The sequence below is a fragment of the Choloepus didactylus genome, chromosome 22, assembly GCF_015220235.1.
Source record: "Choloepus didactylus isolate mChoDid1 chromosome 22, mChoDid1.pri, whole genome shotgun sequence".
Lineage (NCBI taxonomy): Eukaryota > Metazoa > Chordata > Mammalia > Pilosa > Megalonychidae > Choloepus > Choloepus didactylus.
The window spans coordinates 12,108,078-12,134,165 of NC_051328.1; the positions used below are offsets into that span (position 1 = coordinate 12,108,078).

General features: G+C 45.6%; 1 protein-coding gene and 1 long non-coding RNA gene across 9 annotated transcripts in view; one reads left to right on the top strand and one right to left on the bottom strand.

The window, feature by feature from the left end:
* Positions 1–8,004: 8,004 nt before the first annotated feature.
* On the bottom strand, positions 8,005–14,455 carry LOC119518954. 2 transcript variants are annotated; one of them, XR_005213904.1, is made up of 3 exons: positions 14,262–14,455; positions 13,285–13,478; positions 8,005–8,058 (listed from the first exon to the last, which is right to left on the bottom strand). It is a non-coding gene; the product is annotated as an uncharacterized LOC119518954 (long non-coding RNA). The 2 variants fall into 2 exon arrangements; XR_005213903.1 differs by lacking the exon at positions 8,005–8,058 and adding an exon at positions 10,918–11,737.
* A 2,052-nt stretch (positions 14,456–16,507) lies between these two features.
* The window catches only part of NLRC5 (NLR family CARD domain containing 5), a 110,217-nt gene continuing 100,636 nt past the window's right edge, over positions 16,508–26,088 (top strand). For 4 of the 7 annotated variants that reach the window (XM_037816396.1, XM_037816402.1, XM_037816399.1 and 1 more), the window contains exon 1: positions 16,513–16,590. The gene's annotated coding sequence lies outside the window, so the exon portion shown is untranslated. Of the gene's footprint in view, positions 16,591–26,088 lie in introns of all 7 variants that reach the window. The other 3 variants (XM_037816406.1, XM_037816404.1, XM_037816400.1) reach the window with 3 other exon arrangements.

Here is a 26,088-nt window from a genome sequence, read left to right on the forward strand (position 1 = left end):
AACACCTCCATGGAAATAATCCAATGAAAGGTCTCACCCACAGGTGACTGAGTCACATCTCCATGGAAACATTGAACCAACAGGTTCCAACCTAATCAACACTAATACAACTGGGCCCACAAGGTTGCATTAAAGAACATGGCTTTTTCTGGGGGACATAATATAGCCAAACTGGCACAGGGTCCTTTTGGGCTAGAGGAGTTGCAGGTCAGGTGCAGGATGTAGGCTGAGATCATGTCCTGGGGTCTTGAAAGCCAGAAGGAAGCAGCAAAAGCCACAGAAGGCTTTGGGGTGAGTGGGGATTGGGGGGAGATATGGTTGGTGCTGGTGTAGGATGGCTGGGTTGGGAGGACGTCAATCTGAGTGCAGCTGGAATGGCACAAAGCAGAAGCAGCCCTCAGAGGTCAGCCAGTTCCACCCCTTCGCTGTCCAGATGCCCAGAACCAGCAAGAAAGTGGTTCAAGCTCACACATCACATTCATACCAGAGCCAATAATTTCTGCTCCTGGCCCTTTTATTTGCTTACTGATTTGTTTGTTTGCTTGTTTGCATTCAACAAGTATCTGTTGAGTTCTTACCCTCGGCCAGGCCCAGGCAGTTCCTGACCTCATGAAGCTTGTAGTCTAACGATGCTTTGGTGCCAGGAAGGGTGCTTATACAATGTATAACTTATAATTCAAAATCAAGAAGTGATTTGACTCCTCCCTACATGGGACATGTCTCTCAGGGGTGTAAATCTCCCTGGCAACGTGGGACATGACTCACAGGGATGAGCCTGGCTCTGGCATCATGGGATTGAAAATGCCTTCTTGACCGAAAGGGGAAAAAGAAATATAACAAAATAAAGTTTCAGTGGCTAAGAGATTTCAAATAGAGTCAAGAGGTCATTCTGGAGGTTACTCTTATGCAAGCTTCAGCCAGACACTGCAATTTTCCATAACCAACAGTCTTTCTGAAAACCCTAAAGAATACCATAGGCTCTATTTAAAACTCTGTAAAAGTTTTACCTATTAAGTTTATTTTTTCAGAAACTTAAGGCCTCCAGATTGTTCCTACACCAGATCAGCCCTGAAACCCAGAGGTGTCAGCTTTTCCAAGAATATCAACCAGCTTCATTCCTCCACCCCATGCCCAGATATCCCTGGAGATTGAGAGAATGATCAAATGAGAGGGAGGAGTTGGAACAGAGAAGTTAGGATTTAACAAATGATTATGACTACTGAGTCATTATATAGATATTTCTTTTTAGTTCCTAGGGTATTAGAGTAGCCAGAAGAAATACCTGGAAATGTTGAACTGTAATCCAGTAGCCTTGATCTTCGATAATGATTGTGTAACTATATAGCTTTTATCTTGTGACTCTGTGATTGCAAAAACCTAGGGACTGACACCCCCTTTATCCAGTATATGGGTAGAAGAGTGATAAAGTAAAGACATGCATGGAAAGAAAAAAAAAAAAAGAAGAACTGACCAAACCCACAGAGACTTGAAACAAATACATAATAGGTTGGGAATATGGGGGAAAAATATCCCTACATAAACTATGAACTATAGTTAATAGTATCACTTTAATAATCTTTCATCAATTGTAACAAATGTAACTAATTTAAAAAAAATAGTAGAATTACAAAAAGGTGCTATCATCCATTGTAACAAACTTTCCTCACCACTGAAAATGTTGGTGGTGGGGAGGTATATAGGAATCCTGTATTTTATGCATGATTGTTCTGTAAACCCACAATTTCTCTAATAATCATAATTAGACTTTGGATGCATCACCATCACCTGGAGGGTTTTTTAAAACACAGATTTCTAGGCTCACCCTCAGAGTTTCTGATTTGTCAGGTCTGGGGTGGGGCCTAAGAATATGCATTCCTAACAAATTCTCAGTGATGCCGACACTGCTGGTCCATGGATCACACTGGGGCAGCGCCAGTCTAATGTGCTGCTTCTCTAGAGCGTAAAAATTGAGATGAATTAAGCTGTCAGATGACCAAGTCTCATCCTGCCTTGATGAGCATTTCGTTTCAGAGGTGGAGGAAGGGAGCTCTGTGGTAAAGTCCTGGTACAAGCTTGTTTCGACCAACGAGGAAGGAGTGGTTGGGGATGTGGGTAAGTCAGAAACCAGGAGAGACGGGGCCCACGTGACTTCTCAGGGCAGACTCCAAAGCCGCAGGTGCTAGGGAATTTCCCTTAGTTTTCCAAAGATCATAGCCAGGCCTGACACCACCATTCCCTAACCCCACCATCCCCCGACCCCACTGCTCCCACAGTTAAGGATTCTGGGCTGGGGGTAGCAGAGGTGGGGTTGCTGTCTGCTCAGGGAGGGCCCCCAATCAAAAAGGATCCTGTTTCCCTCCCCAGGAAATCATCTCCACCGTCAAGGCCTCCTATTCTCAGAAGACCCTCTTCTTAAGTCTCTTGGATTCCCAGGATGTGCTATGGGGGGTGGTGGGGGATGGAGTGGGGGGGAGGTGGAGGAGGGGTTGACTCAGCCAATCTCTCCCTGGCCCCATCTGGTGACAGATGTGGGTCTGATGTTGCTGGGGAAACACGGCTTCTTCCTGCCCCGCCCCCCCCCCTCCAGGACTAAGGCCCAACTGCAGGGGGAGAAGACCCCCAAGCAGAGTCATAGGGTGAAGAGGGACCAGGGAGAAACGGAGGTGAGGGCAGAGCAGGAAGAAGGGGCCACCTAAGCAGGGGCCTTATCATTAGACAGAGGCCCTTGGGATTATTCCTAGAGTTTCTTTTGCAGGAGAGTCCCAACAGAGGGCCAAACTTTCACAACTTTTTGGTTTTAGGATTAACCCAAAGATAGTTTCCAATCTGACTGAGGTAGGTGGTCGTGGGTAGACTGGGAGAAATAAGACCTGCAGGACCTCAAGCCTTAAAGAAAGCAGACAGAGGACTTAAAAGAAAGCAGGCAATGGGAGCAAAGGAAATTAGACCAGATGGTCCCTTGCCTGTCTCTGGTGGCCCTTCTCCCTGCTGTGTCATGATTTGCAGAAATGGGATCCTGGGGGTGTGGAGTGAGAGAGGGTGCAGGAGAGTTCCGGCCAGCTGGCCCCTCCCAGGACCTCTGTTTCCCCTCTGTGGGTTGGGATAACGATCCCAGCCTCCCCAGGGCCTAGGAGGGACCACTCAAGAGGGGCACAGTCAGAGGGCAGGAGGAGAGGGGTGGGTAAGGACGTGTTTTCTCACAGGTGCCTGGGGAACAGGTATCTGGGCTGCCCTCCACCCCGGGGTCACTTCTCGGCCTACAGGGAGCACTCACTGGAAGCTTCTGGTTGGCAGAGTCAAGCCCATTCAGAGCTTGCTGAGGTCCATGTTCACCACGCGAGTGTCCCTGAGGTCACATCTCCTAAGTGTGGGCTGGAGGAGAGGCTGGAGACAAATAAAAACCAAAGGATATGATGGCTGATTCAAGAACTGCCTTCACAGTAATAACATTGAATGTGAATGGATTAAACTCCCCAATTAAAAGATATAGATTGGCAGAATGGATTTAAAAATATGAATCATCAATATGTTGTTTATAAGAGACTCATCTTAGACCTAGCAACACAAAGAAATTGAAAGTGAAAGGATGGAAAAAAATATTCCATGCAAGCTACAGCCAACAGAAAGCAGGGGTAGCAATACTAATTTCAGATAAAATAGACTTTATATCCAAGGATGTGATAAGAGACAAAGTTGGACACTGTATACTAATAAAGGGGACAATTCACCAAGAAGAAATAACAATCATAAATGTTTATGCACCCAATCAAGTGTTCCAAAGTACATGAAACAAACATTGGCAAAACTAAACGAAGCAATGGATGTTTCCACAATAATTATGGGAGACTTCAGTACAACACTCTCTCCTACAGATAGATCAACCAGACACGAAGACCAATAAGGAAACTGAGAACCTAAACAATGTGATAAACAAATTATACTTAACAGACATATATAGAACATTACATCCCAAATCACCAAGATAAACATTCTTCTCTAGTGCTCATGTAACTTTCTCCAGGATAGATCATATGCTGGGGAATAAAACAAGCCTCAAAAATTTTTAAAAGATTGAAATTATTCAAAACACATTCTCTGATCACAATGGAATGCAACTAGAAGTTAATGACTATGAAAGATCCAGAACATTCACAAATATCTGGAGATTAAACAACACACTCCTAAACAATCAGTGGGTCAAAGAGAAATTGCAAGAGAAATTGCAAAATATCTAGATACTAATGAAAATGAGAACACAAGATACAAAACTTATGGGATACAGCAAAGGTGGTATTGAGGGGGAAAGTTATAGCTCTAAATGCCTACATTAAAAAGGAAGAAAGAGCTAAAATCAAAGAACTAATGAAACAACTGAAGAAGCTAGAAAACGATCAGCAAACTAATCCTAAAGCAAGTAGAAGAAAAGAAATAACAAGGATTAAAGCAGAAATAAATGATATGAAAAAAAAACAATAGAGAAAATAAATAAAACCAAAAGTTAGTTATTTGAGAAGATCAACAAGGTCAACAAACCCTTAGCTAGATTGACAAAGTCAAAAAGAGAGAAGACCCAAATAAATAAAATAATAAATGAGAGGAGGGATATTACTACAGATCATGGAAAAATAATAATAATAAAAAAAGAGGATATTATGTACAACTCTATGCCAACAAACTAGACAATTTAGAGGAAATGGATAATTTCTTGGAAATACACAAACAACCTAGACTGAATAGAGAAGAAATAGAAGACCTCAACAAACCAATCACAAGTAAAGAGATCCAATCAGTTATTAAAAATCTTTCTACAACAAAGGTGATGGTAGCACGTTGTGAGAATAACTAACAGTGCTCAATGTTGCATAAAGGTGGTGGAAAGGGGAAGCTCAGAGTCACGTATGTCACCAGAAGGAAAGTTAGAGGTTAAAAGAGGGGAATGTATAAAACAGTGAATCTTGTGGTGGACAATGTCCACGATTAACTGTACAAATATTAGAAATCTCTCTCATGAACTAGAACAAATGTATGACACTACAACTAGAAGCTAACAATAGAGGGGCATATAGGAAAAAAATATATACTTATTGCAAACTATATACTACAGTTAGTAGTATTTTAACATTCTTTCATCAACAGTAACAAATGTACTATACCAAAACTATGAATCAGTAATGGAAGGGGTTGGTTAGGAGTATGGGAGGATTTGAGTTTTCTTCTTTTTGTCTTTATTTCTTTTCTGAAGTAATGAAAATGTTCTAAAAATTGAAAAAAAATTAATTGCAGCAATGGATACACAGCTGTATGATGGTACCATGGGCAACTGATTGCACACCTTGGATCTTTGGATAATTGTATGATATGTGAACAATCTCAATAAAAATCAGAAAAAAAAAAAAAATGCTTCCTATAAATAAAACCCCAGGGCCAGAGGGCTTTACAGGGGAATTCTACCAAGCTTTCCAAAAAGAACTGATACTATTCCTACTTAAACTCTTTCAAAAAATTGAAGAAAATGGACCACCACCTAACTCATTTTATGAAGCTAACAGCACTCTAATACCAAAACTAGATAAAGATGCCACAAGAAAGGAAAACTATAGGCCAATCTCCCTAATGAATATAGATGTAAAAATTCTCAACAAAATACTTTCAAATTGAATTCAAAGACACATTAAAATATTTACAAACCCTGACCAAGTGGGTTTTATACCAGGCATGAAAGGGTGGTTCAACATAAGAAAAGCTAATCAATGCAATACAACACATTAACAAATCAGGAGGGAAAAATCAAATGATCATCTCAATAGATGCTGAACCTCCCCTCTACGTGGGATCAGTCACCCAAGGGAGTGAATCTCCCTGGCAACATGGAATATGACTCCTGGGGAGGAATGTAGACCCTGCATCGTGGGATGGAGAACATCTTCTTGACCAAAAGAAGTATGTGAAAGGAAATGAAATAAGCTTCAGTGGCAGAGAGATTCCAAAAGGAGCCGAGAGGTCACTCTGATGGGCACTCTTATGCACAATTTAGACAACCCTTTTTAGGTTCTAAAGAATTGGGGTAGCTGGTGGTGGATACCTGAAACTATCAAACTACAACCCAGAACCCATGAATCTCGAAGACAATTGTATAAAAATGTAGCTTATGAGGGGTGACAATGGGATTGGGAAAGCCATAAGGACCACACTCCCCTTTGTCTAGTTTATGGATGGATGAGTAGAAAAACAGGGGAAGGAAACAGACAAACAAACAAACAGAAAAAGGTACTCAGTGTTCTTTTTTACTTTAATTGCTCTTTTTCACTTTAATTATTATTCTTGTTATTTTTGTGTGTGTGCTAATGAAGGTGTCAGGGATTGCTTTAGGTGATGAATGTACAACTATGTAATGGTACTGTGAACAATCGAATGTACGATTTGTTTTGTATGACTGCGTGGTATGTGACTATATCTCAATAAAATGGAGATTAAAAAAAAAAAAAGATGCTGAAAAAGCATTTGACAAAATTCAGTACCCATTTTTGATAAAAACACCTCGAAAGCTAGGAATTGAAGGAAACTTCCTAATATGATAAAGGGCATATATGAGAAACCCACAGCCAGTAGAGTACTCAATGGTAAGAGACTGATGCCTTACCTCTGAGATCAGGGATGAGACAAGGATGCCCGCTGTCACCACTCTTATACAACATTGGGCTGGAAGAGCAATCTGGCAAGACAAAGAAATAAAAGGCATCCAAATTGGAAAGGAAGAAGCAAAACTCTCATTATTTGCAGATTATATGATCTTATACTTGGAAAACCCTGAGAAATCAACAACACACCTACTTGAGCTAATAAACACATTCAGCAAAGTGGTGGGATATAAGATTAATGCACATAAGCCAGTAATATTCCTATACAGTAGAAATGATATAAATGAAGAGACACTCAAGGAAAAGATTCCATTCTCAATAGCGACAAAAAAAATTAAGTAAATAGGAATAAACTAAACCAAAGATGTAAAAGACCTCTATACAGAAAATTATATAACTCTAGTAAAAGAAATAAAAGGGAACATAAAGAGATGGAGAGTTATTCCGTGTTCATGGATAGGAAGGCTAAACGTCATTAAGATGTCAATCCTACCCAAACTGATCTACAGATTCAATGCAATTCTCATCAAAATTCCAAAAATCTACTTTGCAGACTTGGAAAAGCTAGTCATCAAATTTATTTGGAAAGGAAAGATGCCTTGTATTGCTAAAAACACTCTAAAAAAGAAAAATGAAGTGGGAGGACTTACACTGCCTGGATTTGAAGCCTGCTATAAAGCCATAGTAGTCAAAACAGCATGGTATTGGCACAAAGATAGACATATTGATCAATGGAATTGAATTGAGGATTCAGAAATAGACCCCCAGATCTATGGTTGACTGATTTTTGACAAGGCCCCCAAATCAACTGAACTGGGACATAACAGCCTTCTCAACAAATGGGGCTGGGAGAACTGGATATCTATATCCTAAGAATGAAAGAGAACCCTTATCTTACATCCTATACAAAAATTAACTCAACATGGATCAAATATCTCAATATAAGAGCCAATACCATGAAACTCCTAGACGATAATGTAGGGAAACATCTTCAAGACCTAGTATTAGGAGGTAGCTTCTTAGACCTTATACCCAAAGCACAAGCAATGAAAGAAAAACATAGATAAATGGGAACTGCTCAGAATTAAAAGGTACCTCAAAGGAATTTGTCAAAAAGGTGAAGAGGCAGCCAACTCAATGGGAGAAAATATTTGGAAACCATGTATCTGATAATAGACTGATATCTTGTATATATAAAGAAATCTTACACCTCAATGACAGTAGTACAAAACAGCCCAATTATAAAATGGGCAAAAGACATGAAAAGACATTTCTCTGAAGAGGAAATACAAACGGCTAAAAAACACATGAAAAAATGTTTACCTTTGCTAGCTATTAGGGAGATGCCAATCAAGACCACGAGGTATCATCTCACACCAATAAGAACGGCTGCCATTAAACAAACAGGAAACTGCAAATGCTGGAGAGGATGTGGAGAAATTGAAACTCTTATTCATTGCTAGTGGGACGGTATAATCGTTTAGTCACTCTGGAAGACAGTTTGGCCGTTCTTCAGAAAACTAGATATTTAGTTACTCTACAATCCAGCAATTTCATTTCTCAGTATTTACCCAGAGGATCTGAAAGGAGTGACACAAACAAATATTTGTACACTGATGTTCACAGCGGCATTGTCCACAATTGCCAAGAGATGGAAACAACCTAATTGTCCTTCATCAGATGAGTGGATAAACAAAATGTGGTATATACACACGATGGAATACTACTCAGCAGTAAGAAGGAATGGGCATGAAACATGTGACAACATGGATGAATCCTGAAGACATAATGCTGAGTTGAAATAAGCCAGACACAAAAGGAGAGATAGTGTATGTTACCACTAACGTGAACTCTGCGAAAAACATAAAATAAGTGTCTTATATTGTAGAATACAGGGGACCTTGAGACAGGCAGCAGCTAGTGAAGGGTGAACAATAATAAGAACAGACAAGATATTGAGGCGGATCCTAATGATATGGGAATGCTCAGGTGTGACCATGTTTCATTAATTTTCTTTTGGTGTGGTAGGAGTGTATGGGAAGGAATGAAGTTATTTCAGGATATTTGTTTTTTCCCATTGCTTTGCTTTGTTTCGTTTGGAATTGGTTTTTTTTATTTGATAAAGTAATTTTCCCCCATCTGAACCATGGAACTAAAACTAAGGAGATGGAGGAAACGGTGTTACTAGACCTCCTTGCAGGGAGCCCCTCTGCTAAGCTCCTTGGCATGAGGAGTGACCCCCAGGGTCATCAGCAGGGTAGACTCAGCTGCCCTAGGCCTGTGGCCACCTGTGAGGCCCAAGTTTGGGGCAGAGCAGAATTCCTCGGGACAGCGCAGGCTGCTCCTGCTGCCAGGGATCTCTGCCCAGCAACACATGCTTTGCTTCTAAATCAAAGCGGAACGAACATTTATGGAATACCGGTCTCAGGCTGCCCAGGGTGCCGCGAGCCACGGGCCGGCCCTGCCCCCTGAGGAGGGCTGACTGGGGTACTCTCTCTGCCCCAGGGCTCGAGGTGGCACTTACGGCCTCATGAGTAGCAAAGGCCTGGGCCTTTTCAACTCATTAACCCTGAGATTGTCACTTGGGAGGAGAGTGCAAAGACCCCCGTGGCCCCCATCTCCTGGGGAGGGAGGCTCCAGGCAGCACTCTCGGGGGGACTGGTGGCTCTGGGGAGTCGGCCCAGCCTGCGCCTCTCCCCGACCCCCCCACCCCCACCCCGCCACCTCCTTCCAGGGGTGCCTGCTGCTGCAGATGGGCTTTGGCTTTCCTGAGAACCTGCTGGGGGATTTCCTCCAGCTTGTGCTCTAGAGAGTCTGAGGAGGTTGGGATGGAGCTGAAAGCAGAAGGCACCTCAGGCCCCTGGCTCGGTGGGACCCGGCTCACAGCCAGAACCCATCGTGGCAGGGGTCGGGGTGGGGGCAGGGATGTGGAGACGGGATCCTCGCCCCTCCCTGTCGGGAAGGTCTGTTGGCATTAAAATGCTGTATCCAGGAGCCGGAGGGCACTTCTTCTCTGGCTGGAGGTTTTACGGAAGGTAGGGCCCATGTCTCACTGGTCCCGCCCCGGATGCTGGACAAATGTGACAAGCCCCGACGCTGGCCAGCCACCTGCTCTCAGCTTCCATCCACCCTCCCAAGGCTCCCAATCCCTCCGTGCTCCTCAGTGCCTGGACGAAGAAATCCCAGTGGCTCACCTTGGGATTCAAGGCTCTCTGTGACTCGGCCCCTGGGGACCTTTCAAACTCATCTTTCCATAACCCACACTCCTCAGCCAGACCTTCTGTTCCTATCACACTGCTGCTGCCCGTTTTGCTGGACAATCCTGGTGAGCCCCTCCCAGCAGGCGCCCTCCTCCCAGTCCCGTGGAATCGGTGCTGATGACCCCCGCCCCCCTGGGCCTCCCTTCCAAGTTCACGCAGCTCCCGCCCTGTGCACCACTCCCGGCCCTCAGCTCAGCAAGCCCCAGGCTCTGAGGGACCCCGAGATGCCCAAGACTCAGAAGGTGTGTCCTCAGTAGCAAAAGACAGAATCCAACACTGGCAAACACCAAAAAAGGGAATGTGTTCGGGGGAGTTTTGAGTAGCTCACAGGATGGGTAGGAGGCTACAGAGCCATGCTTGGGGCCTCGAGCCTGCAGGAACCCCCAGGTGCCATAAGGAGGGGAACAATCCATCCCAGCTGGCGTCCCTTCCTTGAACCACGCGCCACAGGATCTTGATTCGCTGAGCTTGGGTATAATCCCGCCCTTGACTGGGATGGGGCGGGGCACCTTGATGGACAGCCCCACCCAGGCTCCACAGCGGGAAGCTCACGGTTGGGTTGGGGCACAGACAATCTGGGAGCAGACGGGGGAGGAGGTGACATTGGAGCTGCACCTTGAGGCCTGAGCAGGAGTTTGCCAAGGGGACAGGTGAGAAAGGCTGCTCCAGCCAGAGGAAACCACAGGTTAGGTGCAGAAACATTCATTGATTCACTGATGAATTCATTTCATTCACTGATCACATGTACCAGATACTTTTGCTTGTCCCTGAGTTCTCTCCACAGGTGTGGGGGTACCTCGGTCCCAGAAACTGGGGTACATTAAGCAATCACCCCTTGGTCAGTTGAGAGCGCCCTCGGACCCTCTCTCTCCCCTCCCCTTCCCCTCCCCCCCACAGCAGGTGTCCTTACTGCCCACTTGCCCTCCCACCATCAGAGGTCCCCTCTCCCCTTCTCACCAGCCTCCTGCACAAGTGCCATCACTCGCAGTTTCTCATGGTTCCAAACCAAATCAGACTTTCATATGGAAGGGAAACCTCTTATGAGGCTATTTCCAGCCCACGTTCTTGCTGAGGGTCTTCTTCCAGCTACAATACGAAAAGCTTCCTCTTATCACCTTCGTCTTGGGAGCTACCAGGCTCCATGGAGTGCGTGTGAGAAAATCCATCCTGCTGCATGGGCCAGATGGGGTGGGAGGAAAGCCTGGGAAGACACTGAATGCACAAAGTCCCTGGGCTAGAAGGGAGTAACACAGATTTCAGGAACGTGAAGGAGGCCAGTGGTTTGGGTTTGCCAGGGCTGCTGTAACAAAGTCCCATAGGTGATGGCTCAAACGACAGAAATGTATCATCTCATGGCTCTGGGGCAAGAAGTCCAAAATCAAGGTGTCAGCAGGGCTGTGCTCCCTCTTACAGGGGAGAAGTTGTTCCGCGTCTCTCCTCTGACTCCTGCTAGGTGGCCGGCGATGCAAGGCGTAGAGGACTGTGGTGGCATAACCCAGCCTCTGCCTCCCTTCGTCACTGTCTCTGTCTGCTGCCACAATGTTCTCTCTTTATAAGGATAGCAGTCGGATGGGAGGGGGCTACCCTACTCCAATCTCAACTGATAACATCTTCAGAGAGCCCATTTACCAGTAAGTTCCCAACCATAGAAGTGGGGCTTAGGACTTAAACATGTCTTTTTGGGGGGACACAATTCAATCCCTAGCACCTGTGTAGTGCAGAGAGTAGAGGTTGGGAGGGGCGGCCAGGGCAGCAGGGAGGGTCCCGAGCATGAAGGCGGTGTTGCCGAAGCCCGGCTGGCACCCGAGGTGAGCTCCGGTGCAGGCTTGTTTTTCTTGTCTGAAGAAAGAATTCAGGGGCAAGAGGAATAGTAGCAAGCAGTAAAGTTTATCTGAAAAGCCAGCACCCACTGGGGAATAGCAAAGGTTGGTAAGAGGGAATACACACTGCAGAGGTCAGCACGGGTGGGCCCCAAGAGAGGGGTGCTGCACCGGGTTGAGCTACATCCAGGTTTTATATGTTAGCCTGTTGCTGTGCTTCAGGCCAGGGATGGGGGTGGAAATTCCCATTCTCCCCTCCACCCTGGCTTAACCCCTCCTTTTCCTCCATCTGGTTATCTTAGCTGATTCTGAGAACTGGGGTCTGGCTCTCCTTCCACCCAGCCCCTCCTTTCTCCCTCCGCCTATCTCAGCTGGTTTTTAAAAGTAGGGTTTGGTGCTCCTTCTGCTCGGCCCCTCCTTTCTGCTGTCCGTCTGGCTACCTGTGGCTGGGTGCTGACTCTCCATCTGAACTGACCAATGCCCCTGGCCTGCCCACAGTGCCCTATTCTAGCCTGCCTCAGTGGCAAAGGGACACAGCTTTTCTTTAGAGGCCAGGGGAGGTAGCCCAGAGGCCTGGGCTGTGGTGGAGCTGACATGGGATGCCCCTTCAGGTTTGGGGAGACCTGAGGGGAGGACACCGTCTTCTGAGCCAGGTCCCTTCCAACCGGTCCCCTCTCCAGGGCTTTCTCCCTAGGCCTGTGTGTCTTCCTCTCTCAGGGCCCAAAGCGAGGGTGGATCACTGAGTATGTGCACTCCTGGGGTGGGGCAGGCAGCCTTCCCCAGGTGTGCTCTGCACCCAGAGCTAGGGTTTCTTGCCAGTCCCTGACTCTAATGTGGTATTTCCAGGCCCTGGGATATTAGCCTCCTGGGTGCAGACATACCACTGAAGAATGCTCCTTGAGGGGACTGGGAAGGACGAAGGCCCAGCCCTGATGCCACAGTGACAACATCAAGATAGACCAGCAACTCTGGGCAGCTGCCTCCTTACCCGGAAACTTTTACCACCAAAAGGGGTGGACAGGGAAGTCACTTGGAGTCTGGCCCCTTGTGGATGCCAGTCCAGCTGGAACCCTTCACCAGAAGGCTCTGGGGCTCATTTCTGTCCCCAGCCTCCTTCACTATCCTCGGAGCGCATCGCCCATAGTCTGAGCTGGGAGGGCTCTTACAGGTCACCGTGGTGCCCCAGGAGCGCATGTGACGGATGGGAAATGGAGTCTCCTCCCCTGAGTCCTGGCGCCAGAAGCTCTGGCCTTGGCCTGGCGAGACCACAAAGTCCTCCCAGCCTGGATGGGGCCCTGGCCCTGCCCCAGCCAAAATCTGTTCCACTGAGGGAGGAGGCTGTGCCTGATGCTTCTTCCAGGGAGTAAACGAGGGCTGTGCCAGCCCAGGCCTGGCAGAGGCACGTCCTCCACTGGGCTGACCCTGGCTGGGTAGGGCCGGGGGTGTGTGGATCAGGCTCATGAGAATGGGAAGTGTGTGTGTGTGGGTGGGGGAACCCGGCCTTCAGACTTGGGTCCAATGACTAGTTCTGCCATCCTGGGCCCTTCTGTACCTCGGTTTCCTCACCTTTAAAAGGGGGTGATGGTAATACTTCCATTTAGGGTGCTCATGAGGACAGGGTCAGCCTCGAGGGAGGGTCACTTAGTAGCCAAGAGCAGGGGCTCTGGGGCTGGCCTGCCTGGGTCCAAAGCTCCGCTCTTCCACCTCCAGCTGTGTAGTCTTGGGCACATTTGTTAGTCTTTCTGCCTCGGTTTCCTCACCTGTAAAAATGAGGAAGTAAAGTTGCTATGCAGATTAAAGGAGTGAGCACAAGTCCCCAGAGCACTGTCTGGTGTACCATAAGCACCCCCACTAAAGCCAGCTGTTGGTCCTCTTCGTGGAGGGGAGGTACCTGGCACAGAGGGCCCCGGGTAATGTGGGCTCCAGTCCCTGGCTGCCCCTGACTCTGCTCTCTGGCCACCTCCAGGGTTCTTCTCTCCATTGTCATCCTCTCCTCTCACCTCCCATTTCCTCCTAACTGGAAGTCCAAATGTCCCTGTGATCTACCCTCACTCAGGTGTAAATGACTGCTAACCATTTAATTTATACCCAAGGGCCTTGCACACCTTCAGTAAAAGGAACAGCATAGGAAGGGTGGACTCTCAGGCCATAGGCCAGGCTGAGGAGGGGGAGAGTTGGGGAAGGGAGCTCTCCCAGCACCCTCCAGTGCCCACCTTCTCGGCTGACCTGGTACCACCAGGGTGGGGAATGGCACTGGGTTCAAGACCTCACTCTGCCTCCCAATTGTTGCATGACCTTCAGCAACTCCCCTAACCTATCCAGACCTCAGTTTCTCCATCTGCCAAATGGGATAATAAACCATTGTCCTGCCTACCTCACTAGGCTGTTCAGGACTAAATGAGTCTGTTAAGAGTCCACATTGTCTCTCTAGATTGTCCATGTGTCGTCTGCTCACCCACCCTTCCTGGAGCAGGCCAGTCTTCCCCGGGACCTGAAGTCGCACATCCCGATCTTTGGAAATAAACAATCCCTCCCGTGCGTACCTCTGTCCGTCCTCGTTCTCATCCACAGCGGATGGTTGAGGCTGGGAACACTATTGACAGATGAGGAAACTGAGGTCAGGGAGGTCAGGGCACTTCTCTGAGGTCACAAAGCTAGAGGTAGTGGAGCTGGAACTCACACACGAGCAAGTCACCTGCAAAATCTACAACCTTCCAACATGGATGAACCTTAAAAACATTGACGTGAAAGAAGCCAGACACAAAAATCCACCTAATTGTATGATTCCATTTATATGAAATGTCAAGAAGAGGTGAGTCTGTAGAAACAGAAAGCAGACTGAAGGTTGCCAGGGGCTGGGAGAAGGGAGAAGAGGGAGTGGCTGCTGCATGGATCCAGGGTTTCCTTTTGGGGTGATGAAAAAGTTCTGGAGCTAGAGACTGGAGATGGTTCCACATCACTGCGAGTTTACTAATGCCACCAAATTGTACACTTTAAAATGGTGATAATGGTAAATGCTACGTTACGTATATTTTACCACAATAATAATTAAAAGAGAAAAGAATGCAGAGAACACTTTCTGAAGTCCAAGAAAGCTACTTGGAGGACACTAGGGAAAAGGGCAGTAACAAGCTTGGTTCCATTCATGAACAATCCACATGACAGTCTCTTTGGGTCTCCACTGGATCTTAGACTATGTGTCCCCTTCCCTTCTCATGATATAGAATATTCTTACATGTGTGTTTTCTCCCTCTCCTAGTTCTCCTTTCTTTTCTTTATTTTTTTCCCTCCCTTTTCACCTTTCTTTTCTCAGGTCTTCTTATACTGTGCTTTTTGGTCTACTTTCTATATCCCTGGATCCAAGTGTCAAAAATCACCCAAATTAAAAATTTTACCTTCGGTGGTGACTGCACTCAACACCCAGAGAGAACCATAGAGTTGAACTCTCCAAAATGAGTGTAAACTCCTATATGTTCCCCTGTTTACTTAAGTCTTTTGAAATTCACGTCTTTTAATGCAAAAGTTGCACATTTGGAATAAATATTTTAGAAAAAAAAACACAAAAAACCCATGCCCTTCCCACCCCATGCTGCCACATGATTTCACATGAGTTGATCCTGGAAGGGAACCACTTTCTCTCGCAGGCAGGTGGGGACTGGACAGTGCAAGGGCTTCAGACTGCACCAGCCCCCACCTCAGGTCAGCAGAGTCTCACAACCAGCATGCCCATTTTACAGATGGCAACACTGAGGCTCAGAGAAGGAAAGGGACTTGGCCAGCACAACACAGTGTAACACAGCCAGTGAGCTGGAGTACAGGACTCGACTCCAGGGGTCTGGGGCTGATGGCTGCCTCTTGACCACTGCCAGCCCCTGGCCGGGGAGGCAGGGGGAGCAGAAGTGGTCTGGGAGTGACAGCTGCTCCATTGTGGGAATGGCCTGGGCCGGGGTGGGGGTGGGGGGTTGTTGGCTGGGCTCAATGCCAGGAAGACTCTCCTAGCAGGCGGATCTGTCCCAGGGATCAGTAGGTCCTCTGCAGGAGGAGAGGGGATCCCTGCCCCAGGAGGGGTGCAAGAAGCCAGGGAAGTATGGTGAAGCTTTGAGCTGGTGGTTGGACTAGGGGCCTTTTAGGACCACCCCTCCTGCAAGGCTCCACCTCCCCTTCTTTCTGCACATCCCCTGTCTCCCTAGTCACCTGCTGTGCCTACTAGTCCTCCTCTCTGCCTGTGATTAGTGCTGAGACTTGTCCAAGTTTCTTCACCTTTCCCCTCACGGAGTCTCAGTTTGCTCATCTGTAAAATGGGGTAATGCTTGTAAGTGCCTCTTATGGTTATTGTGAGGGTTAGACCAGACAAATACATCTGCACAGAGTGTTTAGTGTGGGTCTGGCGGGGTAAGGGCTCAGTTAATAAGATTCTTGGTTGTTGTCATCATTCCCTTCCGCCCTCCTTGTCTTCTGAACAGCACCCCAGGCCCTCTTTCCAACAGGGGCCATCTCCTCCTTCCCCGCCCTGCCTAGGCTCCAAGGAGGTACGGACGGGTGGACCCCACTCTGGAGTCTACCCCTGGCTCCCTGAGTCCCCGCACGCCCACGCTCCTCGCCTGTGCCTCAGTTCCATGTCCACGTGGGGTTCGGGACCCCGCGTCCCTTGGGGTCGGCCCCGGGTCCAGCCCGCAAAGCGGCGCCGAGCACCTGGGGCCGCGGGGGGCCGCGGAGGCACCGGCCCCGCCCAGCACACGCCCGCGCCCGGGCTGGTACCTCGAATCCACGTGATTTCCCGGCAGCGGCCGCCGGCTCGGTGCACCAGCCCCGCGGCTCCCTTCGCCTGCTTTCAGTTTCGTGCGCAGCGCGGCGACGCGAGGAGCGCAGCCGGTGAGTGCCGGGCGCGCCGCGGGGCGGGGGACCCGGGCTGGGGCAAGGGGCGCCGCGAGGGTCGAGGTTCAAATTCCGTGCGTGGCAGGTAAAGGGGGTGTCACCGGGTCCTGGAGCAGGAGGTTGACCGGCTGGAATGCCGGGTAGATGACCTGGTGGATGGCCCGGTGGAGAGCTGGGAGGACCGATGAATGGACCGGCCGACGCGTGGGTGTTTGGGGGATGAATTGGAGTTCTAGGGGAAGGCAGATCGGGGGCGCCTGGGCTAGGCAGCGCCGGACCTGTCCCCTCCTGGAGCTGCCCGCTTTTGCTTTTTTTTTTTTTTCCTTCTCTTTTCAACTTTTAATTGCTTAAGAGCCACGGAAGTCGCGCTGTCATTATGCACCACTCGGACTTCTTAACCTAAAACAACACAACAAAAACTTTCTATTATAGAAAATTTCAAACATGTATGCAACAGTAGAAGGAACAGAATTTGGTTGAGCCGTATGAGCTTGCTGTTTCTGACACAACGAATCCCGTGTGTCCACCGCTCAGCTTCAACAGTCAGCTCTAGGTCTTTGGGGTTTCATCTCTGGGGCATCCCCTTCACTACCATTATATTGAAACAAGGAAAGACATCACAGCATCTCAACTGAAATATTTCAGAATGTACTAAAAGATAAGGAGTCTTGTTAAAAAAAAAAAAAAGTACCTTAAACATTTTAACAGTAATTCCCAAATGTCAAATCTCCAAAGACTATTTCTAAGTAATAGAAGTAGTAATAGGTGAATACAGGGGTCTGGTTTGGTTTCTTGCCTTTTTCACTTCCGTGTGGTTTTCAGCCACTTCTCCCATTGGGGAGATCCGGACGTGGAGTTTGCTGGAGTGACCGTTCGGCACCTTTTGTATCCATTTTAAAAGTTGGGGTTCTTACGTTTCCTTTCTCAAAGGCTAAGAGTTCTGCTGACTCAAAAAGGCCTTTCCCAGCCTCTAAAGGCAGGAAGTGGCAGGAGGCGGGTCGAACCCTGGGCCAGTACCCTGGGCCCTCGTCCCTCCAAATCTCTTTCCTTCCTTCTAAGGGAAAAATAAGCTCCAAAAAGCACTAGAAACCCGAGGGGGAGGTAAGATGGACGAATTCGAGGTGCTTCCAGACTCTCCATCCAATATGCCGTCCTCAGACCTTGCTGACCTGTAGTCCTGACTGGCCGCTGGGCGTTCCCACCTGCCTTGTCTCCGGGAGCACTGCACGTGGTGGGCTGGCACACCTTTGGGGCACTCAGCGCCTTTTATTTTCTGGGTGACCTTGGATTAACCATTTCATCTCTCAGATCCTCATTTCCTTGTCTATAATACCTTCAGGGGTAGGGTGTTCGTGGATTAGATGAGAGGAGGCACTTGGTCAACCTTAACATGTAAGTATAAGGAGAGATGGGTCCCTGCAGAAGGCAGGCAGGCAGGTCCGAGAAGGGCAAGCTCTGTAGAGCTTCACACTGTGTTTAGCCTTATTCCTGGACCAGATACAGAGGTGTCCAGATGTTTGCAGCACCAGGTCAGCGTCCCCCTGCCTCCCCCAACACACGTTATCACCTTCCCCTTGAGGAAAGTTCGGTAAAACTTCTTAGGATGTCTTTTGTCATCTTCTGCCTTCCAAGCAGAGCTGGACTAAGGATTAAGCAAATTAACACAAGTGCAGACTCTTTCTAGCAACTTTTTTATAGGGTTCTAATGATGGAAGCTACTGTTTTCTTTGTCAAAACTATTTTTATGTGTGTATTGGCTGGTGACCCAAAGTCAATCGCTCCAAAAGTCTACAGTGACTGAAATAGTCTGCAGAGGAAACACCCAGATGACCTGAAAGAGAGAAAAAAAAATTGGAAAGATCAATCATTCTAGCTATTGGTGCCAGTTATATGGAGAAGGGAAGCCTTTTGGGTCCCTCGGACCACCCTGGAAGATGTGTCTCTACCACCCACTGCACTGAAAACCAGGCAGAAGTGGTGAGGCAGGTGCACACTTGCTTATGGCTGGGACTTCACCTCTCTGAGCCTCAGTTTTCTCACCTGTGTATCTGGACCCCTGAGAGCTGGGTAATGTTGCCAAGAACCTCCATCCTGCTCACTAGGGAAGCCCTAAATGTTCTCAAGATCTCTGTGATCTGGAGAGTGGGGTGGATGTGAGCTTACTTCTCTTGGCCACCTCTGACCCCAGACTCCTCTTCTGCTCTGTGGTCATCCTCTCACCTGGTTGACCAGCTCATGAATCCAACCTGTTATCTGGTTTGGGAGACGGGAGGCTGGTGAAACATGAGTTCACTCATTCATCTTGCCTCTCCCGAGACTGACTGTCTGCAATGGGGCTTCAGTTCCATCCCATGAACCACTCCAACATCTTCCCATAAATTCCCATACATGGAGCCAGAGGAAACATTGATTTCATGTTCAGCCATGCCCTCGATTAGCAATTTGGTTGGCTTCCTTCCTGCCTTTTTTTAATGTGTGTATACTCATATATATTCATATATATGTGTGGGTGTGTATATATATATATATATATAATAGAACCACATAAAAACAAAAATGGAATCACTTTTTAAAAATAATATCTTATAATGGAATTATATGTTAAAGGAGAATTAAATATTCTCCTACAATATCAATTTTTCCCCAGTTTTATTCATACACCATGCAGTCCATCCTAAATGTACAATCAGTGGCTCATGGTATAATCACATAGATATGCCTTCACCACTACAGTCAATATGAGAACATCCTCATTTCTTCAGAAGAAAAAAATCTCATACCCCTTATATCCCCCTATTATTGACATTTAGCTTTGGTAGAGCGCCTTTGTTACCATTAATGAAAGAATATTAAAATGTTACTTTAAACTGTTGACTTTAGTTTACATAATAGTAATTTTTTCACATATAACACCTTATCATTAACACCTTGTAATAGTGACATATGTTTGTTCTGGTTCCTGTAAGATTTCTCTTATATTTATACAATTGACCTCTAACATTGTCCACTCCGGGTTTCACTAAGTTATACGGTCCCAGCTTTTCTTCTGGTGACATACAAACCTTAGCCTTCCTTTTCAACCATACTCACACTTTGCTTTGTTAATTACACTTACAGTATCGTGCTATCAAGAAGAATTGTGCTATTCATTTCCAGACTTTTACAATGAACCTTTTTGAACATTCTGTACTCCTTAATCATTGATTGCCCAATTTCTGGCCACTTTCTATCGCCTTATAACCTGTGCTCTCAAATTTAATTCTCAGAGTTTGCTCATTATAGTTAGCTCATATTAGTGAGACCATACGATATTTGTCTCTTTGTTTCTGGCTTATTTTGCTCAGCAGTGTTCTCGAGGTTCATTTACCTCATTGCATGCCTCACGACTTCATTCCTATCTGCAGCCACACAATATTGCATTATATGTATACACCACAGTTCACCCTTCCACTCCTCAGTTGTTGGACCCTTGGGCCACCTCCATCCATTGGCAATTGTGAATAATGCTGCCATAAACATCGGTGTGCAAATGTCTATATGTGTCCCTGCTTATGGTTCTTCTGAGCACATACCTAGTAACAGGGCCACCACATTGCCCTCCAGAGGGGCTGCACAATTCTACTTCCCTACCAACAGTGAATAGGTATACCTCTTTCTCCACATCTTCTGCAGCCCTTGTAGTTTTCTGTTTATATTTTTTAAAACAGTTTTATTCACATACCATATAATCTGTCTTAAGTGTACAGTGGCTCCTGATATAATCACATAGTTATGCATTCACCTTCGCAATCTGTGTAAGAATGTTTCCATTTCTTCCAAAAAGATACAATATCAATTTTGAACTTTATTTTTTTAGTAGCTAATACATGTATATAGTATAAAATGTCAATGGTACAAGAGGATATATAGTGAAAAGCAAATCTCCCTCCCTCTCCTGTCCCCAGCCACCGAGTTACTGTCCCTGAAGGCAATCGATATTATCAGATTTTTGCATCTCCTAAGAATAGTCTAGGTGGGTCTTCACAAATGCAGATGTGTATCACCCCCCACCCACCCACCCAAATGGTTGTGTACTGTATGTAATGTTCTCTGTCTGGTTTTTCACACTTAACAATGTAATTTGGAAATCATTTCACATCAAAGCAAAAGAGCTTTTTCCTTTCTAACGGCTACACAGTATTTCATTATATGTATTTTCCATAATTGTTTTAACTTTAGGTGGACATTTTTTTTTAACATTTCTTGTCTCCCGCTATTCTAAATTACAAAGTGTTGTAATGGTTATCCTGGTACAAGCATCATTTTTGCATATGTGGAAGTAAGTTTTTAAGAAAAATATCCAGGAGTGGATTTGCAAGGTCAAGGGGAATGTGTAGTTTGAACTTTGATAATTATAAACAAATCACCCTCCTTTGGGGCTGCATTAATTTTTACTCTCACCAGCCATGTGTGAGCTGTGCCTGCTCTCCACGCTCTCCCCAACACTGTGTGTCATCACAGTTTTCCATATTTACAAATTTGGGCCATGAATAATGGTATCCTTTTTGCATTTCTCCTATTGCAAATGAAGTTTGACATCTTTTCAAATATTCAATAGCCATATAGCTTCTTTTCCAAAAAATGTCTGTCTATATCCCTTGCCCATTTTTCTATTGGGTTGTTGGTCTTTTTTATATTGAGCTGTAAAAGTGCTTTACATATTAAGGAAAGAAGCTCTTTGTCTGTAATATGAGTGTAGCATCATTTTATGAGGAATAGGAGAAGCTTTCCAAAGTCTGCTGAGTTCACAAATGTTTCCTGCGAGTGAATATTTTACGTGTGATTTAAAGAAGGGTGGGACCTAGAACAAGAGTCCTTGGCCATTACAGCTTCCCTTGCCCTCCCCAGGAGTTCCCAGACATCTGTGGGGAGCTGTAGCCTTCTATAGGTCATGGCATTGCGGGTGGGCTGATGTCCCAGTCGGTCACATCTGTGTCCGGAAAGGCAGAGCTGCCCCACTGACATCCAGACATAAGGCTGTGGTGAACATCCTTGCAGCTAGAGCTTTGCTCACGTTCTGAATTGTTTCCTTCGGCTCAATTCTTAGAGTGGACTTCCAAAGGAATATACGGACTTTTGTTTTTAAGGTGTTTGAGACTGTTGTTAAATTTCTCTCCATAAAGACTGTGCTGAGGTACAGAGGCAGCAGGTCCAGCCGGGAAGCTGCCTGATCCCCCAACACCCCTAGAACTGGCATTCCACGGGAAGCCCAGCTGCCTTCTGGTAGGAGGGATGGAGCCTGTGCGGCCACCAAACCTCCATCCGCCCTGGCCTTAGCAGCTCCCTTCTGCCCCTCATGGCAAGTGGAAGGGGTATTCAAACCGTGGGGAGTTGGAACTCTGAGTCATTCAAATACTATCGCTGTGTCTTGTTTGAAGAGAGAAACAGCTTGCAGTTATGTGTGTCTCACCGGAGTCTCGTCCCTGAGTTCTGGAAGGTGTCCTTTGCATTTCTGGGCCTCAGAATTCCCCTTCTTGAAATGGACAGGTCAGTGTTTCCTGGAATAAAGACTCATACCAGCAGGAGTTAGCAAGATGATTTTTAGGAGGTGCACGGACGTTAGGAGGTACATGGAAGAAAATTGTAAAGTGAATCATAAAGAGAGAGAGTTGTCTTTTTTGGTTCTCTTTAATCCTTCCTGATTAGTCAAGGAGAAAGTCTCAGGCCATCGCTGTGGAATCTGTCTGTCTCTAAAACTTACTCACCTCCATTTGATAAAGGGGGGCCAGGCCTCCACTCAGAACCTAGTGTAGTTAACAACACCCAGCTACAGTTCAACATTACTTTGTTTTTGTTTTCCTTGTGTTTCTTTTGGTTAACTCTCATGCATACCAAGTAATGCTTTTAAAAAAAAAAAGGTAAACAAAATGACATGATTTCTAGAATATTTTAAAAGAAATAATATTCTGATTTTCAGATAAGGCAAAAATATCCTCAGACATGGGTAAAAAAGTCTGGAAAATTATACATCTACCCCTAAAGGATGAGACTGTGGGGGAACTTCATGGTGTATGTTTCTGCAATGTAGAAATCCCCCCATGAATGCAGATTAAATTTGTAGGCAGAAAACTTATAAAGATAAATTAAAGTGATTATTTTTAACTTTTTGGCATTCATTTTTTAATTAATTTTTTATTTTGAAATAATTTCAAACTTACATTTGCAAAAATAATACAAAACCCATAGAGAAGTCCAACAAAACCCCTTACCCAGATACCCCGATACACCAACTTTTAGTATTTTGCCATATTGCCGTATCATTCTATCTGTCTGTCTGTCTATCTATCTATCTATCTATGTAATCTGTCTCTGTCTATTTTCTAAATGTTTGAGAGTAGATTGTATACCTCATGCTCCTTGAACACTTAATATTTCCATGTACAACTCCTAAAAACAAGGATCTTCACGTATGCAACCACCTTAAGTGAGTTATTGCGTTCAAGACACTTAACATTGATATAAAGTTTAGTCATAGTTGATTTAAAAAAAAAAGAGTTAATTAAGGAAAAAAAAAAAAAACTAATGAAAAAAATATGCAGAGCCCCCTTGAGGAGCTGGTGGAGAATGCAGGGGTGTTGGGCTTCCCCACCTAGATGGCTGCTGATGTGCTCACAGACATAGGGGGGTGGTTTGATGGGTTGGGCCCTCTACCACAGGACTTGTCCTTGGGAAGACTGTTGCTGCAAAGGAGAGGCTAGGCCTCCCTATAATTGTGCCTAAGAGTCTCCTCCCGAATGCCTCTTTGTTGCTCAGATGTGGCCGCCTCTCTCTAGCTAAGCCAACTCGGCAGGTGAAATCACTGTCCTCCCCCCTACGTGGGATCAGACACCCAGCGGAGTGAATCTCTCTGGTAACATAGAATATGACTACCGGGGAGGAATGTAGACCCGGCATCGTGGGATGAAGAACATCTTCTTGATCAAAAGGGGGATGTGGAAGGAAATGAAATAAGCTACAGCGGCAGAGAGATTCCAAAAGGAGCCGAGGGGGCATTCTGGTGGGCACTCTTATGCACAATATAAACAACCCTTTTTAGGTTCTAGTGAATTGGAGTAGCTAGCAGTAAATACCTGAAACTATCAAACTACAATCCAGAACCCATGAATCTTGAAGACAATTGTATAAAAATGTAGCTTACGAGGGGTGATAATGTGATTGGGAAAGCCATATGGACCACACTCCTCTTTGTCTAGTTTATGGATGGATGAGTAGAAAAATGGGGGAAGGAAACAAACAAACAAACAAACAAATAAACAAAGGCACCCAGTGTTCTTTTTTACTTTAATTGCTCTTTTTCACTTTAATTATTATTCTTGTTATTTTTGTGTGTGTGGTAATGAAGGTGTCAGGGATTGATTTTGGTGATGAATGCACAACTATGTAATGGTACTGTGAACAATCGAATGTACACATTGTTTTGTGTGACTGCATGGTGTGTGAATGTATCTCAATAAAATGAATTAAAAAAAAGTTTAGTCTATATCCCAATTTTCTCCTATCTCCCAACGATGTCCTTTGGGGCATTTTCTCCTCAATTGTTATCTCTCTTTTCTAAATTGTAGAAATGTGTATACAACATGAACTCTCCCATTTCAAACACTTCCAAGCAGATCAATCTTGGGATCAATGACATTTGCAGTGTAGTGCTACCCTCACCTCCACGTATCAACAGAACTTTCCCATCACCCCAAACAGAAACACTGCACCCATTATGCATTAACTCCCCACTCCCCCTGCCCCTGGTAATCTGAACTCTACTTTGTCTCTGTGAATTTGCATGTTCTAGCTATTTCATGTAAGTAGAATCATACAATAGCTGACCCTTTGTGTCTGACTTATTTTTCTCAACATGATTCTTCAAGGTTCATCCGTATCATAGCAAGTATCAGAACTTCATTTCTTTTTAAGGCTGAGTAATATTCCATTGTATGTATATACCACAGTTTGTTTATCCAGTCATCTGTTGATAGACATGTATTAGTTAGGGTTCTCTAGGAAAACAGAATCAACAAGAGGTATCTAAAAACATAAGATTTTATAAAAGTGTCTCACGCCAACTGTAGGGATGCACGAGTCCAAATTCCTTAGGGCAGGCAGCAAACTGGCAACTCCAATGCAGATGTTTGAAGAACTCCTCAGGCAGCAAACTGGCAACTCTGATGAAGGTGTTTGATGAACTCCTCAGGAAACGTTTCGCTGGTTAGCCGAAGAAGAAGTGAAGGTCTTCTAACTTTCTCACTTAAAAGTCTTCAACTGATTGGATTAAATCCAGCTGATTGAATTCTTTCATTAAGGAAAGCACGTGCTACAGCCAATTGACTGATGTTTTAATAAACCAGCCTTCTGGTTTATCAGCCAGCCACAAATGTCCTTGCAGTGATGGCTAGGCCAGTGCTTGCCTGACCAGAAACCCAGACACAATCACCTGACACAATCACCTGGCCAAGTTGACACATGAACCTAACCATCACAGTCCACCCCTTGTCAGGTTAGCAGTTATGCACATCACCTTAAACCATACTTTATCTCTAAGTAGAGAACAATAACAGACATATATTTTGCCTAACAATACTCAGCTATCCTGCGTACAACTGAAAATGCACTAAATATCTCCAGATAGGGTGCAAGTCCTTAGGTGACATTAATTCTTAAACTTGATTTCCTTTAACTTAAATACTGCAAAATGAACAATACAGCTTATGTCATATGATAAGGGGATTAGGTAGAGAAGAAAACAAAGATATTTGTTTACAGATAAATACAAACTTACTTAAAACAAGTAGGAAATATCCATGCCATCATAGTCCTCATTACTGTAACTGGTCACATAGTCATATTTAATATTTACTGCTACCTTCTTCCACTACCCATTCCACGTTCCCTTTACCCTCAGCAAGCACTTCAGCCGGCTGTGGTTCTTTGCCTGGTGGAGTGACCCAAACGTTCATTCCTGAAGTTTCTTGGCCATTGGTAGTCCTGCCTGGATTGAGTTGTTGCAGTTTTCCATTGACTTTAATTACAGGGCATGGTAGTGCTAAGAGATGGCCTACTTGTATTCCAGGAAAACTCTTCTTTACCTCCGTTGTGTAGTTGCAGTGCTATTTCCCCTTGATAGTCAGGATCAATCAACACAGCCAGTACAGTAATCCCCTTCCTTGCCTGTTGATTCAGAGGCATAAGAAGCCCAAAGTGGCCAGATGGCAATCTTAACTTCCAGTTCAATGGAATTATTGTTATGTTTCCTGGTGGAAGCACTCCTCCTTTTGGAACTTGTAGACCAGTAAAGCTTAAGCTTGCAGGGACAGTAAGCAAAATTTTTCCTAGTGGATCACTAGGAGTGATAGTGAGTGGTGCCACTCCTGTTTCCACCCCTTGATTCCTGGACCCGTGAATCCTGGTTATGGGAGAAATAGCACCATAGAGTGGATGCTGATTCAGAGCAAACACAGCCTTCTG